Raw genomic sequence first — 16,452 nt, 5'->3', positions numbered from 1 at the left:
TATATATATATATATATATATATATATATATGTGTGTATATATATATATATATATATATATATATAATATATATGTATATATACATATATATATATATATTCTGTTTGTATTTTTTCTTACTGAAATAACTGAAAAACACACTTTCTCCAGCTACGTGCAGCAGTGTACATTGTGCTCAACTGGAGAAATTGTTTTGTTGGCTGTTTGAACAGAAAGAAGAATATACAAATAATACTTGCAGTTTCAGGCCAAGCTTAATTTTGTAGCTTTTTGAACAAGAAATAATAGAATGTCAGTGTGATTTTAGTAAAATATATAGGAAAGCAAATGGAAAAGACAGAATCTAGTAGGCAAGTCTTAAGGAGTTGTTTCATCTAGAAACTGTATGTAGCTTCATAAGAGATGAGATAAAAATTTTAACTGGGAATGGTGTCCTTAGGTAACTGCTGCCTTCCTGTGTACAGCTTGTTTAACATCACTGAGTCATGGTGGGGTGAGCCCTGGGATGAGCAGCCTGGAGAGTCTTGGTTTTGGAGTCCGGATTTTGCCAACTCTTGAGTTATTTCGATGAAATATGTTTCATAGTGTATTGGTTCTGGCTGAGCTGGAGTTAATTTTCCCACATCAGCCCTCACAGTGCTTTGCATTGGTGTCTGGAAAGGTGCTGATAACTCAGCAGTGTTTTGGTACTGCTGAGCAGCGCTGGCACAGCATCAGCCGTGTCTCTACATTAGCCCCATCAGCAGGCTGGGGTGGTCCTGGGAGGGGACACAGCTAGGCCAGCTGACCCAAACTGACCAAAGGGAACTCCATGCCATGTGATGTCACTCAGATGGAAAACTAAGGGAAGGAGGAGGAAGGGGGACACTTTTATTTATAGTGTTTGCCTTCTGGAGAAGCCTCTGTATGTGCTGGAGCCCTGCTCCCCAGGAGGCGGCCAGACTCACTCACTGATGGAAAGTAAGGAATCATTTTTTTCCCCTTCACTTGTAATCACACAACCTTCACTTTTGTTTTAGCAAACTGCCTTATCTCAACCTACAAGTTGTTTTCCATCTGATTTTCCCTCCCCTGCCCGGCTGAGAAGGGGAAGTGATAGGTCAGCTTGGTAAGCACCTGGCATCCAACCAAGGTCAACCCACCACACATAACTGTTGGGGGAAAGATTTTGACTATCTTAATACTTAGATCTCATGCAGAAATTAGGGTGAAACCCTGTATCCCTGTTTGCTGTGATGTAAAATGTGAATTGGTTTGTTTTGAGAGTGAACCTCTCCATTACAATGTTTGGGACCAAATTTAAATTTTAAACAACTGTAATACTCTAACTTTAAAGGGCCATACTAAGTTTGACTACTCTCTGGGTTCATACACTGGTTCTTCTTGCATTCTATTCAGCTTCTCCTTCTTTAGAAAGTTTTATTTGTTTGTAGTAGTGCAAATCCATCAGAGAAAACCTTAGACAAAGAAAGAATATTAGTATTTGCAATTAATATTCATTAGTATTTAGAAGACTGAGAAGCTGCTGATTCAGGAGAACAAGAAGAAAGGAGAATGAGATCAGTCTTAATAATAGGCAGTTAAGATTAATATGTGGGGGTTAGGGGCTATTTATGGGTGTTTTCTGAATAGTCCCAAATTTTTTTTCTGGCAATCCCTAATCTTACTGGTGGACTCCAAACTGTTTACCTGCTAGCTTTTCTGATATAAAGTCTGTACTTCAGCTTTTTTTTGAGCAGAACTAAATAATACTGCTAGGAAAAAAATTGTTGGAGAATAATAGATCTGTGGTCTGTAGTCCAAATGTCTACATGAAAATTGGATGGTATGCAGTATGGAGGCATAGCACATGTGCCTTGATCCCACTGAACATCTTAGGAGACTGTTTCCATGCAGTCACCACTCTTTCTCTAGGTAAGATCCTGTTTGGTTCATCTCCCAGAGCTGTGCAGGGCTGGTGGTGTTTGGGTTCTTCTCTTGTTCTCTTTTGACCTGAGTAATCTTTTCAAACTCAGTAATATTTTGGCTCAATGGAAGTTTTAGATGAGGTCTCCCTGCCTCTGAAGACAGGGTTTCAGCCAGCTTCCAGATTCTCACAGCTGCACTCCTGTGTTATTTATCCAGTGTTTTTATCCACCCAGTCATAGATACAATAACAGAGTCACTAAGGTAGGAAGGAACCTTGGGGATTGCATCAGCTATGCCCCTGCTCAAAGAAGGGTCACCTGGACCAGTCTACTCAGAACTGAGTCTAGTTGGGTTTTGAACATCCTCCAAAGATAAAGACAACCTCCCTGGACAGAATCGTTTTATATTAACTCACCTTCATGTTAAATAGTAAGTTTTTTTCTTATTTTTTATCTCTAATGTTCCAGTGTATGTCCATTGCCTCCTGTCCTTTCAGTGGACAAGTGTAGAGGAGTTTAACCCTGTCTTCTTTGCACTCACTATCAGATATTTATGCACACTAATATTATTGATTTGTAAGCAAAAGTAAACATAACTATGGGAACAGTAAATTATTCTCCCTGTGTTCAGCAGCACAAAATGGTAATATAAGATCCAACTAATGAAGGATAGTCTCAGCAAATATTTTAGAAAAACAGTTTGAAATTTATGTATTTGAGCAGTGTATATCACTGGATCATAAAGAGTGGAAGACTACTTGTGGTTCAGAGGCAAATCATGAGTAATGCATGGCAGATTTTTCTTTTGTTTTTGTAATTTCAGTCAAGAGTCTAAGCTTCACAAAGATGAGAGAACTTAGGGTGGCAAATTGCTTGAGTCCTCCAGAAGCACATAGACTCCAGCCTCCATGAAAGAAAGCAAAAAAAAAAAAAAAAAAAAAAAAAAGGAAAAAATATTGTCCTGGAAAACTTAAATTTTTAATTGAGTACTTGCTCTATTAATGTATCTATGTCTATAATGTGATGCATGAAAATTTTTCTGCAGTTTTGACCAAGTGTTGATAGATTAGCATTCAGACTATTCCTTAAAATTATCTTTTAATTGTTTAAAACAGCTCAAAGTATGCTAATACTGGGTGCTGCTGATCTGCATCTTGAGACAGTCTTGCAATGAGGTCTTCCCTCTGTCTCTTCCAGGCAGAACAGACCAAGGGACCTTATCTGCTCCTCACACAGCTTCCCTCAAGGCCCTTCACTACCTTCATAGCTCTCCCTTGGACACTTTCTCGCATTGTGACACCCAAACCAGCCCCTAGCACTCGAGGTGAGGCTGCCCCAGCTCAGAGCAGAGCAGGACAATCCCCTCCCTTGCCCGGCTGGTGATGCTGTGCCTGATGCCCCCCAGGACAGGGCTGTCCCTCCTGGCTGCCAGGGCACTGCTGACCCATGTTCAACTTGCCATCAACCAGGACCCCCAGGTTCGTTTCTGTGGGGTTTCACTCCAGCCAGTCATTCCCCAGTCTGTCCTCACTGCTGCAACTCCAGTCTTGCCTCTATACAATGCCCTCTGTAGCTATGTAATTTCTCTCTTTCTTTTGTATTAAACAATTACTGATGTGATCTTGCCAAAATAAATAAAAACAATGTATAAAGTTTAAATTTTAATCATGAAGGATAATTTTGAAATAAGTAAAACTGTCACAAAGTGGAGGAGCATTGCTGTGCTATTACATGCACGTTACTCTGGCCTACCTACCCTCCACGTTTGTTCCAGTCTTCCTGAGAGAATAATTGAGGGAAGTTGTTCCCGAAAAGTTTTTGGCTTTGTTTCTATTTAAAGCCCAGGAGCTACTATCAGTTTTATAGGATATGTATGTACACATGCACATGTACACACGTGTATCTGCATCGTCTGTGATCTACCTTTTCTATTTTTTAAATAACATTATTAAAGAAATACATTTAGCATTGATATTTTCAACAGTAGCAGACTCTTTGGGGGGTGAGGACAGTAGCTTTTCCTCATTAAGCACGTGAAATGTTTTACAAAGCCTCATAGTACATAAGCAAAACCTTAGAGGATTTGACCAGAGGTTGTAACTTTTGGTTCCAATGCTGATTTTGCTCCCATGCTTTCCTTCAAGAAGTTTGGAATTACTTGGAATGATGGAATTAAGACTAACTTTGTCCTGCACTTCTATAGCACAAAAGACTGGAATGAGACATGGAACTTTACGAAAATGTTCCTCACTATAAAATTATGTATTATATTTTTTTTATTTGTAAGACTTTTATAATTTAAGGCCTTATTTGTAGATATATTGTCATTTCCACCTTTACACTTAGCAGCAAAAATAACATTGAAGTAGTAAGTTATGTAGGTGTCAAAAAAGTCATGCCAGAAGCAGACATTCAGATATATGCATAGCAATAGTCCATGTGGACTTATAAATAATTTTTTAAAGTTTTTATTTTCTTCTCTTCAGAATTTTTGATGATTATTATTAAATATGTTTGGAGCCTCTCCCTCTGTTAATTTAACTTTGGAAATGGAGAATCTCATATTCCGAATTATATTCCCTGTCATCAGCAGGGAAAAATTCTCCAGAATGTGCTTTTAACATGTGGGATTTCAGAATGCATGAGAGCTGTTTCCCTGGTAACCAGCGTGGAAGACGGTTCTGAATCCTACAGAATATGAATGGCATATCTGAAATAGCTGCTGGGTTTAAGGGGGATGCTTTTTTCAGTTTTTGTTCCCCAACCTCATCTCCCAGGCCAAATTTGTTTCTTTATCCATCCATGGAAAGGTAGCTTTTTTGTTGCTGATTAGTAAAAAGTGACAGATAACACTTCAAAACATTGCCTGGCACAGATATTAAGAATGCTTGCTTGTTGGTAAATGAATAAGAGAAGTGAAAACACATTTTATTTTTGGATTACATCCCTACTGGAAAACAATGACTTCTTATGAGTAATAGAGATTAAACCTCCTTTGGTTTTCCCCTAGCTCTTGTCACTTTGTCATTGCCTTGTAGTAGTGGAAATGGTCATGGATTTGTTTTCATGCAACAATATGCATTACATTGTGAAGCTGTTTTCAGCATTTATTATACTACCTCCACAGAAGGGGTTAACAGAATGGGCACAGTAGTCCTCCAAAAGTGCTGAATTACCATAAAGATTTTCCTTCCTGACAACCCTTAAAAATTCCCTTTCTTCTGCTTCAGGTCTCCTCTTTGAAATAAACATTCTGAAAATTTTTCTTCCTCTTGTAATTAAAACCCTATGGTTTTGTTATAACCTTATGTATTTTCAGTAATTCAGGTATTTTTATTTGAAAGCCATTTTTGTTATATCCACGTTTGCACACCAGCTTCATTTAGTTCTGCATATCAAACTCTTACTCCTACAATTATAGAAAGATGCTTTCTTCTTTCAGTGGAACAAGCCTAACAGCTACAATACAAACTATTGCAGATCCTGCGTTAAGGTGCTTTAGTTGTTCATGCAACAGTGAATCTCCTGATTTAATCACTAAATGTTTCTATCTTTATTCTGCTAAATATTTCTGTCCCTTTTTCTGTAGAGAGTTAGAAATGTGGCCTGCCAGAGGTTTAAGAGCAGAAGCTTGAGGGTATTGAGTTTTGCAGAGCAGGTAAGTCACCTAAAGCTATTAACATGATCCTCTCCAGGACTCTTTTCCAGTGTCCATGCCTAACTGGAGAACAGGTTATACTTATCCATGTAGCAGTCATTATTTGGAAGCAGAGGGAAAAAATATGAATGCTTGAAGTGACTGGGAAGAGGATAATTGTATGACATTCACTGAAGTATTTGCATGTCACCTTTTGTCTCTGACCTGGTCAGTAGAATACATATGCCATATTGTGGCAGTAATGATTCAACAGATAATTTCCTGAAATTACATCCACTAAATGTATTCTGAGAAAATGCTTATCAGAAATGTCACTGAAGAGTAAAATACAATTTGCCTATTTCTTGGGGGGTATGTTTTAAATTTTTTAAGCACAAATAATATTTTTAAACTTGCTTGTAATAGCAGAATCTTAAGAACTTGCTGGTATATAGCCATGTTAAAGACTCCCGTTCTCCAGTGCTGCTAGAATGGACAGTTTTAAGATGTGACTATATATTTCTAGGTGTATAATGCATCACTATTTATCTGTTCTATTATCTATACTTTCTGTACTATCAACTTATTATTATCTTTTTAGCACTTTTTGTTATTCCTAATGTAACAACTATATTTTCTAAAGATGCACCAGCTGAGGTCTTAAAATGTATGTTCCAATTTGTGTGTCCATTTATTTTCTAGCTATTTTAATTAGAAAGATACTCAGTCCAAGTCTGACTGCGTATGCTGTTCCATCCTGAATTTCAATTATCTTTAGTTTAATATCTCAGAAGTATGCATATTGACTGGCATACTCCATATTCAAGCTCTGTTTTGAAAGCCCAGCCTCTTCTTAACATGCTTTAAAAAGATGCTTTGTCAAGATGTGCTTCAAAAGCCTAGTTTCATTTTAGCTAATGAGCCCTGAAGAGTTTTATGGGAATGGAGTAGCAAAACACCGTGTATTGTGGGATTTGCATAGAGACCTAGTATTCAGGGTTTATGTCAAGAGGCACAGCAAGGCACAAAAGGAGTTGCTGTAAGAAAAAATACAAGAGGAAGATTGTGTACTCTCCTTAACATCACATGGGAAGTACAAAACTTGTAAATCATCTCGTTTTCAGGATTATGAAAGGCCATGGAGTAAAGCAGGATAGTTCTGGGTTTTACCTATGTATTTCATACCACTTTGTGAACCATAGCAATAGCCCATTTTCTTTTGCTATAGGTTGATACACAGTAGGTAACTTGGGTATTAATAAAATATTAACCTAATAATTCTTTAAAAATTAATTTGGTTACATGCAGTGTAGAATTGCATGCATGAAAGGAACAGAAGAACTCAAAAGTACTAACAAGTGGCTTAAAGGCTGGTGCCATTGACAGAATTTTGGGTTATTTGATCATGGGGCAACTTTCATGGCACCTGGCCTGCTGGAACTGGATGGGCTCCATCTCTCTTTTAAGGGCAGAAGGATTTTAGCTCATGAACTGGCAGAACTCATTGAGAGGGCTTTAAACTAGGTTTGAGGGGGAAGGCGGTGCAGCTGGGCTGTCTGGAAGCAGGCCCAAGGGTGGTAAGCCATACTCTATGATCTCAGTGGTCTTTTCTGAACTAGTTTATTCTGTGATTCTATAATTCTGTCAATTCCAACTTGCATTATTAGATGGTGATCTCTTCAAACTTGGCTCCATCTGCCTTTGGTGTTTGTGGGGCTTGGGAAAAAAAATATCTTCCTTTAAAAACAGAAATTGAGGGGAGGATGAGGGTCTATTTATTTTACAGCATTCTTTCATGATTCTGACAGTCACATAATGTTTTTTCTTTAGTTTGAGCTAGAGAGCACTCCTGTAATGTGATGGGGCTGTTTATTTTGAGTTTTATAAAATTTTGGCCAGAAATTAAATGTAGGTTAGGCGGTCTTCCTCTGAAATATAAGGGTTCCACTGGCAGTGAAGAAAGTTAGTGGTGGGATTTTTTGGGATGGGTTTTAAAAACTGAATTGTATTTGCATTGTACTTTTGTTGACATCTGAAAGATGACACATCAGAACTGCCTTCCTGAGGGCCATAGTGTACATTGTAACATCAGTACTTTACTAAAACAAATTCCTCCCAAACTTTGTTAGCATATGTTCCCTCACATTTTTTATCTTATTTCATATTTCTTTCCAGTAAACCAATACAACATCAAAATTAGAGAAATCAAACAGTTTTTTACATACAAAAATAGGAAATATTCCGTGTTTAAAAAACTGCTTCAGTCTTCTTCTGATAGTTACATTACCTGGAGAGCAGAGCTGTGCCAGCAATGTCCTCGAGACTGGCTGTTAAACAGCACGGGCTTGAATAAGGGACTGGTGGCAGCTTTGAAAGGAAATGCCCAAAGGATGATGCAAATGCAAATGCAAATGCAAATGCAAAAAAAAAAAAAAAAAAAAAAAAGGTGGTGGAGGTGGTCAGTCACAGCTTTTTCTTGCTTTGTTACATCTGAAGATATGACATTCAGAGAAAATCTTTGCTCTTTGCGTTGACGTATTTTCGACACCTAGTGGTACAAAGTATAAATTACTTACTGAAGGTTTATTAATGGGAATAGTACTTTACCAGCAGTAACTGTTTAGTAAAGAAATTAAACAAATAATATAGCTCAGACAGAATGGAGTCAATTGTTAAACTTCAAAAAAATATTCCAGAGAATGTTTTAAGAATAAATTATAAGAGGTATTATTTTGCTCCTGTACCATCTTCCAGCTGGGGAAGAGCAAGAAAAGGCTGTCCATGTCCCTCTAATTTTAAAGCTCTGTGGAATAGGAATGGATTTAATTCAGCCACATCACACTGATGCTGAATGATAGGATAGAGAAACTGAAAGGTATTGTGGGAAAGAGGTTGAGCACCACAAGAAATTTTTCTGTTGAGTATTAATGAAATTGGTAAGGATGACTGAAAGTTTCAGAAGGGTATTGTGAGAGTAAGCAGTGAAATAGCAGGTAAAGTTAATTGTAGATCAGTGTAAAGTAATGCAGATGGAGAATAAATGTATAGCACATGCTCTCCCTCTCTCTTTCAATTGCTTACAGTGCAAATAAGACAATGATGACACTTCATAAATCTAAGTTTTGTCAGCACCTTCAGATTTGACATTTTGGTACTTCAAGAATACCTCAGAGGTAAACAGAACTGATAAAACTTCAATATGAGCCTAAGGGATTATCAAGTTTTGGAGTGTTTTCTACCTGAGAACTGAAATTACCTGGTTGGAACTCATCAGTAGAGGAAAATACAGCAGAAGGTAAATATGTGTTGCCCTTTGTTGACTTTCTTGTGCCCACCATGCTTCTCTGTCGTTTCCCCTCCCATCATGGTTTAAGACCAGGCAGCAACCAAGCCTCACCCAGCTGCTCACTCACTCCCCTGTAGGAGGATGAGGAAGAGAGCCAGAAGAGTAACAGCTGGAAAACTCATGAGTTGAGATAAGGCTAGTTGAATAGGTAAAGCAAAAACTGTCCACACCAGCAAAGTAAAACAAGAACTTAATTTACCACCTGTCATGGACGGACAAGTGTTCAGACATGCCCAGGATTGCAGGGCGCAATCAAGTGTTACAGTGACTTTGAAGGACAAGCACCTCCACTTCTACTTCCCTCATTTCTATAGGCTGACCATGATGCCATACGATCTGGGATATCTCTTTTGTCACTTAGGGTGACCTGTTCTGACTGTGTCTCCTCCCAAATCGTTGTGCATTCGCAGCCTTCTTGCTGGTGGGGTGAAGTGAGGAGCAGAAAAGGCCTTGCCCTGAGTAAAACCTGCTCAGCTGTAACTAAAACCCGCTGAGTTATCAGTACTGTTTCCAGCACAAATCCAAAGCTTAGACCCACAGTAGCTGCTGTGAAGAAAATTAACTCCTTTCCAGCCAAAACCAGCACATCTTCTTAATAGGGCCAAGAAGAAAACATGGTGAAAAAAATTCATGGATCAAGATAAAGACACCCATTACCATTATGGGCAAAAAGGAGTTGGCTTTGGAAAATTAGTTGCCATTCAAGGGGTTACTCTGTAGGAAGCATCAAGACAGAAAAAATCTGTAGAATTTATGAATTTTTTAACTGAAGCACTATATGAACAAAACACTGTTGATAGCTTATGCACATGAGGAACTAGCATTCACACATGAGGAACTATTTTGAGGGTTAATAAGTAATTTGTAAAAAACCTTTGGGTCCTCAAGAAGGCAACAGTTACAGAAGCAGCTAATATGATTTTACTATATATACCGAGTATATACTTCATCTTAATTCAGATGAGTATATTTTGATGAAAAGTTATGGCCATCAGAATCTATTTGAGGGAGTCTATTTGCACTCTCTCTTACTGAATTTCATGTTTGGAATAAAGACTTAATAAACAACAAAGTTTTTTTATTCTGAGCACTGAGAACTGAGCTGGATGCATTCCCATAACACACTATTCTGCCAAAATGTTGCTCTTGATGATAGCTGTGCTGGCAGTGTCTTCAGATTTTGAAGACTGTAATGCTATTTTACGCTTGTTGGAGAGAAGCAGAATTTAGTGTTGTGGCTCTTTATCAGAGGTAACAAAGCACTAAGTGATAAGAATAGTTTGGCAAGGCCAGCTTCAGTGACATGTAGAAAGCAAAATCACTTTTGCTTACACACAGAGAAACCCCAGAGAGACAACATGAAAACAGCCAGGCATCACTCCAGCCACTTTGCAGAAGACTACTGCATTTTGATCTTTCATTAGGTACTGAATATAATGCAAAGTACTGTTAGTCTTGTAATTGTCATTCATTAATGGATCTTAGGCCTGTAATGAAAAACAGTTGTCAACAAAAGTAATGAACAAAGCAATTGTGATTCTGCTGTCATAATGTATTGCAAAGCTGTGTCCAGTGCCAAGGAAGAAATCACCATGCATTGTCCCCCACTTTTACACCGTGCCTGCCTTTTCCATAGCATTACTTATTTTCTCTGAAATATTTGTTTTCCTATGGCACTTTGTCAATTTTGTTTATCTGTTTGCGTTTTTATTTTTCTTGTATTCAGGTTTGTGCTTTGACCAGGTCAGGGACCATGAATTCTCTGGCTGCTGAATATGTCTTTAGTGCTTTTGTATCAGAGAACAGATTGTTCTGTGCTGTGTCTCTTCTTTGTGAGTGTAATGTATCTGAAAATCTGTAACTCCTGTATGGGTAGAATGTCAAAAGGGCTTGTTAACCCTCAGAAATAAAAGCTATTTACAGAAGGTATTGATAGAGGTTTCTTATTGCTGCTTTCAGCTGTAGTTATTTTCCTCAACTGATGTTGAAATGAGAGGGTAAGAGGATTTTTTCTTGGATGAAGTAGTTATGTACTATAGTAATGCTTGACCTTTAACTGAGAAAGCAATTTTTATCTTGATTTCAGGTTGTGTGTCCTTTGGGGTATTTTTTCTAGACCTCAACTTTAAATTGGAATGTGTCATAGCATGTTTTGGGTACATTTTAGTTGAAAATCCTGCAGATGTTTAGAAATCTTACAGTTCATAAATAATATAAGACTTCATATAGTACCCCCGAAACTCTACAGTTCTGGAAGGGCTATTTGGTTGGGGTTTTTCCCTCTTTTTTTGTTTGTTTATTTGCATTTGATTGTTTGTTTGCTTCTTGTTATAACCACTCTAAAATTTCCTAGAAGTGAACTCATTGAGGAGTTGGGGTGGAGGAATTGTTATTAATATTCTATATATCATATTTTTTTCAGTATCATAGAATAGAAATTGATAAATTGCCTGTTGGTTGAATAGCCCTTTGCAGTACAACATAATTTAGAGTCTGAGGATAGTGCTTTTGTGTGACAGCCTGTATTAACTACTTTTACAAACACTTCTTGTGATAATACAATAATTTCTAAATAGCAAGCTGAAAGTTAATGGCTTCTTTGAGAAACAGTGCTTGAGTAACTGTGACTACTAATATAAGTAAATGAAAGATGAACTTGTACAAGTGAGGCACAGAGAAATGAAAAACCATTTGATAGCAAGTCATTGACAAGTGAAATTATGAAAGCCCCTTTTCACTGTACAGGAGTTTTTTGATCAAAGTCAAATTGTAGGAAATTAAATTTCAAACATGAGTAGACAAAAAATCAGTTGATGATGGAGGAAGGGAAACTACACTATTCTGCTTGTATATATCAATATTAAAAGAATAATTTTAAGATATATTCTTGGCTGTTTGTTTCTGCCAGCCAGTCATAGCTTGTTGAATTATGTTAGTTTTTGCTGCTGCTACTCATATAAAGATACTAGAGATACAACAGAGATTTAAAAATACTAGTTCAACAAAGCTTTTCCCTCATCTTCCAAACTCAAATATAGCCTATATTGCAGAAAAATCACTCTTTCCCCTCTCCAATTTAGGTGATATTAGGAATTTCAATTTACTTACATTGAAGAAAACAAAACTAAAATTCTGTATGTGTACATTTAGTCAACTATGAAGACCTCTTTATATAGCTGTCTACAATGGGGATCATAGAAAAATAATTCAGTCCTGTTGTTGTGGGTTGGTTTGGTTTATAAATGCACATGTGAGATGACAGGGCATATGTCTGCAATTAACTATTCTTTTCAGCAGTCTGAAAAATTGTTTTTTTCCTAGGGAGAAAAACAAAATACTGTGAAAAATTCATTTCTCCAAAATAAATTGGAATGTGTCATAGCATGTTTTGGGTGTCTCTAAAATGTTTCTTACTTTCAGTAAATGATAGTCTAGTGTCCTTTAGTCTTGCAAAGTTGCCCCAGCATGACTGTGTCAGCAGAACTAATTTTTTTTAAAGAAAGTACTATAATGCCAATTTATTTTTATGGGATAGGTAAATAGCTTATGTCAGAAAAAGGGAGTGCAAAAAGACAAGTATAGCAAGATCAAATTTGGGAAGCACGCAGGGAACTCATGTAGTGTATATAAACTGAAAACTTAGCAAAGAGGCATTGATGGATTTCCTTGCATGTATGCATTTGAAGTCTTGGAAAATTGTATAACACAGTTATTTCTTCTCTTCATTATTTTGAACCTTAGGAGAGAAACTGTTTCTTATAGCAGGTGCTTTATTTTAAAAGTTATCTGATGGTAATAATTTTGTTTTATGCTTTTAAAAGCATTTTTACTTGCAATTAAATTTAGCAAAAATACTGATACTTTTTAAACTGATTTTCATTGGGCTGGCATTATTCAGGTGATAAAGGGATGGAATTTATGGGCAGTCTAGATATATTTTAGAAGATTGTTTTATGGAGGCTCTAATTCAAAGCATTCCCAAATATATTATATCCTGCTTCATAATAAACATGTTTAGTTATTGGCCAATGCACAAAGCATGGTTCTAGGCACTCCTAAATAAAGGTCTCCACTTGATTTTCCAAGGAAATGAGACTTATGTGAAGAGAATAATTGTATCTGTCTTTGGACCTTTTGTGTGATTTTAGCTGATCTCCACAAAGAGGTTGAAGGCAGAAACCTGAAATTCTTGACTTCAGAGAATGTAGTGCTGCTGGATGGTTATAAATAGAGAAAGGAGAAAACTTCTCAAAGTGACCCAATTGCAATAAAAGCAAAGAGTCAGCAGAGTAGGTGCTCATTTCAAACCACCAGAAGAAGGAGCTGTGTTGATTCAGTCACAAAATGTGACTGAGCATGTAGATCAATATCCTCAGAGACTTGGGCACACAACATCAGATCTTCAGCTTCCTTCCAGGAAAGGCATCATTTTTCTTGTTCTTTTTTGTTTTATAAGCTCTTAGGTTGAGAGAGAACATTGGCCTCCTTCCAGAGCAAAGCGATTCCAGTATCCACTTTGGGGGCTTAAATTTGTGTGCTGCTTTACATGACCAGGTATAAAATGCAATACAAGTGAGTTTATTGGACTCTACATGGAAGTCAGGAAGGAAATTTTCCACTTCTTAAATGACAACATTCCCTGCAACGCAAGCAACATGAACATGCTCAGCTGGGGTATGTTTGTTGGTATTAGAATATGTGGGACTTCTTGAGGATATGTTGGGAGTCTTTTTTTGCTGATTTTATCTTCATTTTGGTTTGGGTTTTGTTGTGCTCCTATTCATCAGAATGCCTTATGTATTAAAAAATTACCTTATGTAAAAAAAATTAATTTTTAAATATTAAAAATATTTTAAAATATTTTTAAAAAATAGTCTTAAGTACACTGTTTCCAGTAATGTCACTGCTTCAAATGGTGAAGTTTTTTTTTTTTTTTTTTTTTGGCTTGTCATAGTAAAATTGTCTGTTTATAAGACATAATACTAGTTACTAATTATTATTGAGTCCTGTAGGAGTCTGTACAGTTTTGTAAATACATGTGCCATTTCCGTTTACTTTAAAGACTGCAAGTTTCCCTACTATGCCATGTTGTTGACAAGAGTGAGTACTGGGATCTATTTAATCTTATTGCTGCCAATACTAGAGAGGTTGTTTGCATCACTCCACTGAATTTAAATAAATATGACAGGCTGGGTTTGGAGTTCCTTTTTACTTCTTCTTTGGTAAATTCAGAGTAATGGGCTTCTGGCAGTCCTCCTTCCTAAATAGTTTCTAGACACACCCAGATGCAAAAGCAGTAGTAACATGTTTTTTCTTGTTTTCTTAGCATCTAAGTTTCAACTACCCACTTACTTGTTTTCTAGTGGAATTGCTGAATTAATTTATTCTTCAAAACAGGTGACTGTTGGTTAGAAACCTGCAGGTATTTCTCTACCTTGTAAAATCTCAGAGCTACCAAAAATGTAGCAGAGTTTTCCTCCTCACTTACAAATTAATTCCAAGTTTTGTGTAATCTTCATGTTATTTTGTTAGAGGGATAGGCCTGTTTTGCTTTTTTTTGTGAAGTGTTTTGGTTCTTTGGGTTTTCTACTGCTCTTTCAATAAAATAATAGGTTACATACATCTTCATTTTGCTTTGATTCTTTTGCACTAGGGGAGAGAGTTTAGCTTACTAGAAACAGAGCTAACCCTTCAAGTTATTTCAACTAATTATAACTGACTTTTGGATGCTTCTGGGAAAAAAATAACATAAAAAAACTGTAACTGGAACAATATCACAAGAGGAAAAGTAGAAAGGAGGAAAAAGTAGGTCTTAAATAGTGTATACTTCTATGGTGTCTCACAGAAAAATAAAAGATGGGAGAAAGACTCTGTATATATATTGCATTTTAAAGAAAGTTTGAGCTGAGCTGGCTTCATTGAATCTCTAAACTGAGTTGCATTTGTGAGAATGGTGATTTTTAATTTCTTACATGTCCATATCTTCAAGGTATGTTCATAATTCCTTTTTTAGAAGGAACATATTTTCTCAAAAAATACTATGAAGGGCACCCATACTTTAGACTGGGCTGTTTTTAAGAAAAGTAAATACTGGTGAATATTGAGTCAGTGGGGTTTTTTTTTTTTTTTTTTTTATGGTCAATATCACCTATTTATTCATAAATACAAACATTTGAGCAGAAGTACACCCATAAATCTACCAAAATCAGCTCTGAGGTACTCCTCAGATTTGATACTTTGTTAGACTTTCTCCACAAAATGTCATATCTGTATCTCCTGGACATGGATATATATTTTTCTCTTTATATGGCCTTCCATCTAAAATGAACTGACTTTGTAGTTGCTACTTCTATGTAGCATTTAACATCACACACAAAGTTACTCAAGTACACAGCACATAGTAACAAGGCTTGGGTTTAGTGCATTAGGAATGATTGGGAGGAAGCCCTTCAGCCAGCAGTGGATTTATTGCAAATTGTTCTCCTCTTACTTTGCCATGTTATAATTATTAGTGACGTAAATAGTACATATAGAGAAGATGTTATCTGATAATGAAAAGGGAGGACAGTAGTGATGGGAAAAATCATTAATGATGCAGAGCTCGTAAGTGAGGATTCCAGACTTGGTGCTGTGCTTGGAAGTGAAGGATTGCATATAAGAGTTCACACTAGAAGGATATGTCCAAGCGGTGAATATTTTCTGGCTTTTCAGAACAAACTTCAATGTACTGCAGACCAAATATCTCTTCTCTTCCCCATGTTCCTTCCTTTGTATTAAGTGAATAATTGCTTTGCTGCCTTCGTGGCTGCAAAAGCATTATTTATTGGCAAAGGGAAGCTTGAAAAACAAGTCTCCTAAGGGTGCAGAAGATGGAACAGAGTCCAATTATTCTCTGAGCTGTGCTTGAGGAGATTTAAAGTGTCAACACTTTGCTGTAGAGACTAAAATAAAGTCACTGTACAGTGACTGAATATATTTTTTCACTCAACTTCTCTATCAGACTTGGTGCTTCTGCATCGGAATCTGAATGGAAGCATATGCCCCTGGCTCTGTTGCTTGGGTTCAATCTGGCAAATTCACATCTGTAGTCATCACAACAAAATCAGCCAGAGTACATCTCTCAGAGACCTTCATCAGCAGAATAAGGGAAAAAAAAATCTCAATCAGAAGGCAAGAAAAAAATATAATTTTAAAGTTATTGATTAGTCAAAGACTCCAAGAAAACAAAATTAAAAGCAACAAAATACAAAAGTCTGTGGTTTTTGATTTGGCATGAAAAGTCAGAGGTTGAATCAGTCCTGAGAGGAGGATACTTGAAAATGTGTGTTGCAGCTGGAGTGTTTGGATACCTGCACATAATTGGCTGTATGAAACACATGCTCTCTGCGTGAAACCCATGTGACTGCTATCGCTGACAACTTTTTCCAGGTCATTAGGTTTTCTTGTACAGTCTTGCTTGCATACTTTGGTTTTAAAGTAGAAATAAGTGAATGCGTACAGTTGAAAAATCTTTATTCTTAGAAGAGAAACATGCTATTATACAGACATTTACAGTAATATG

The sequence above is a fragment of the Pyrgilauda ruficollis genome, unplaced genomic scaffold (assembly GCF_017590135.1).
Source record: "Pyrgilauda ruficollis isolate IOZ18807 unplaced genomic scaffold, ASM1759013v1 scaffold174, whole genome shotgun sequence".
Taxonomy (NCBI): domain Eukaryota; kingdom Metazoa; phylum Chordata; class Aves; order Passeriformes; family Passeridae; genus Pyrgilauda; species Pyrgilauda ruficollis.
This window is presented reverse-complemented; position numbering follows the sequence as displayed.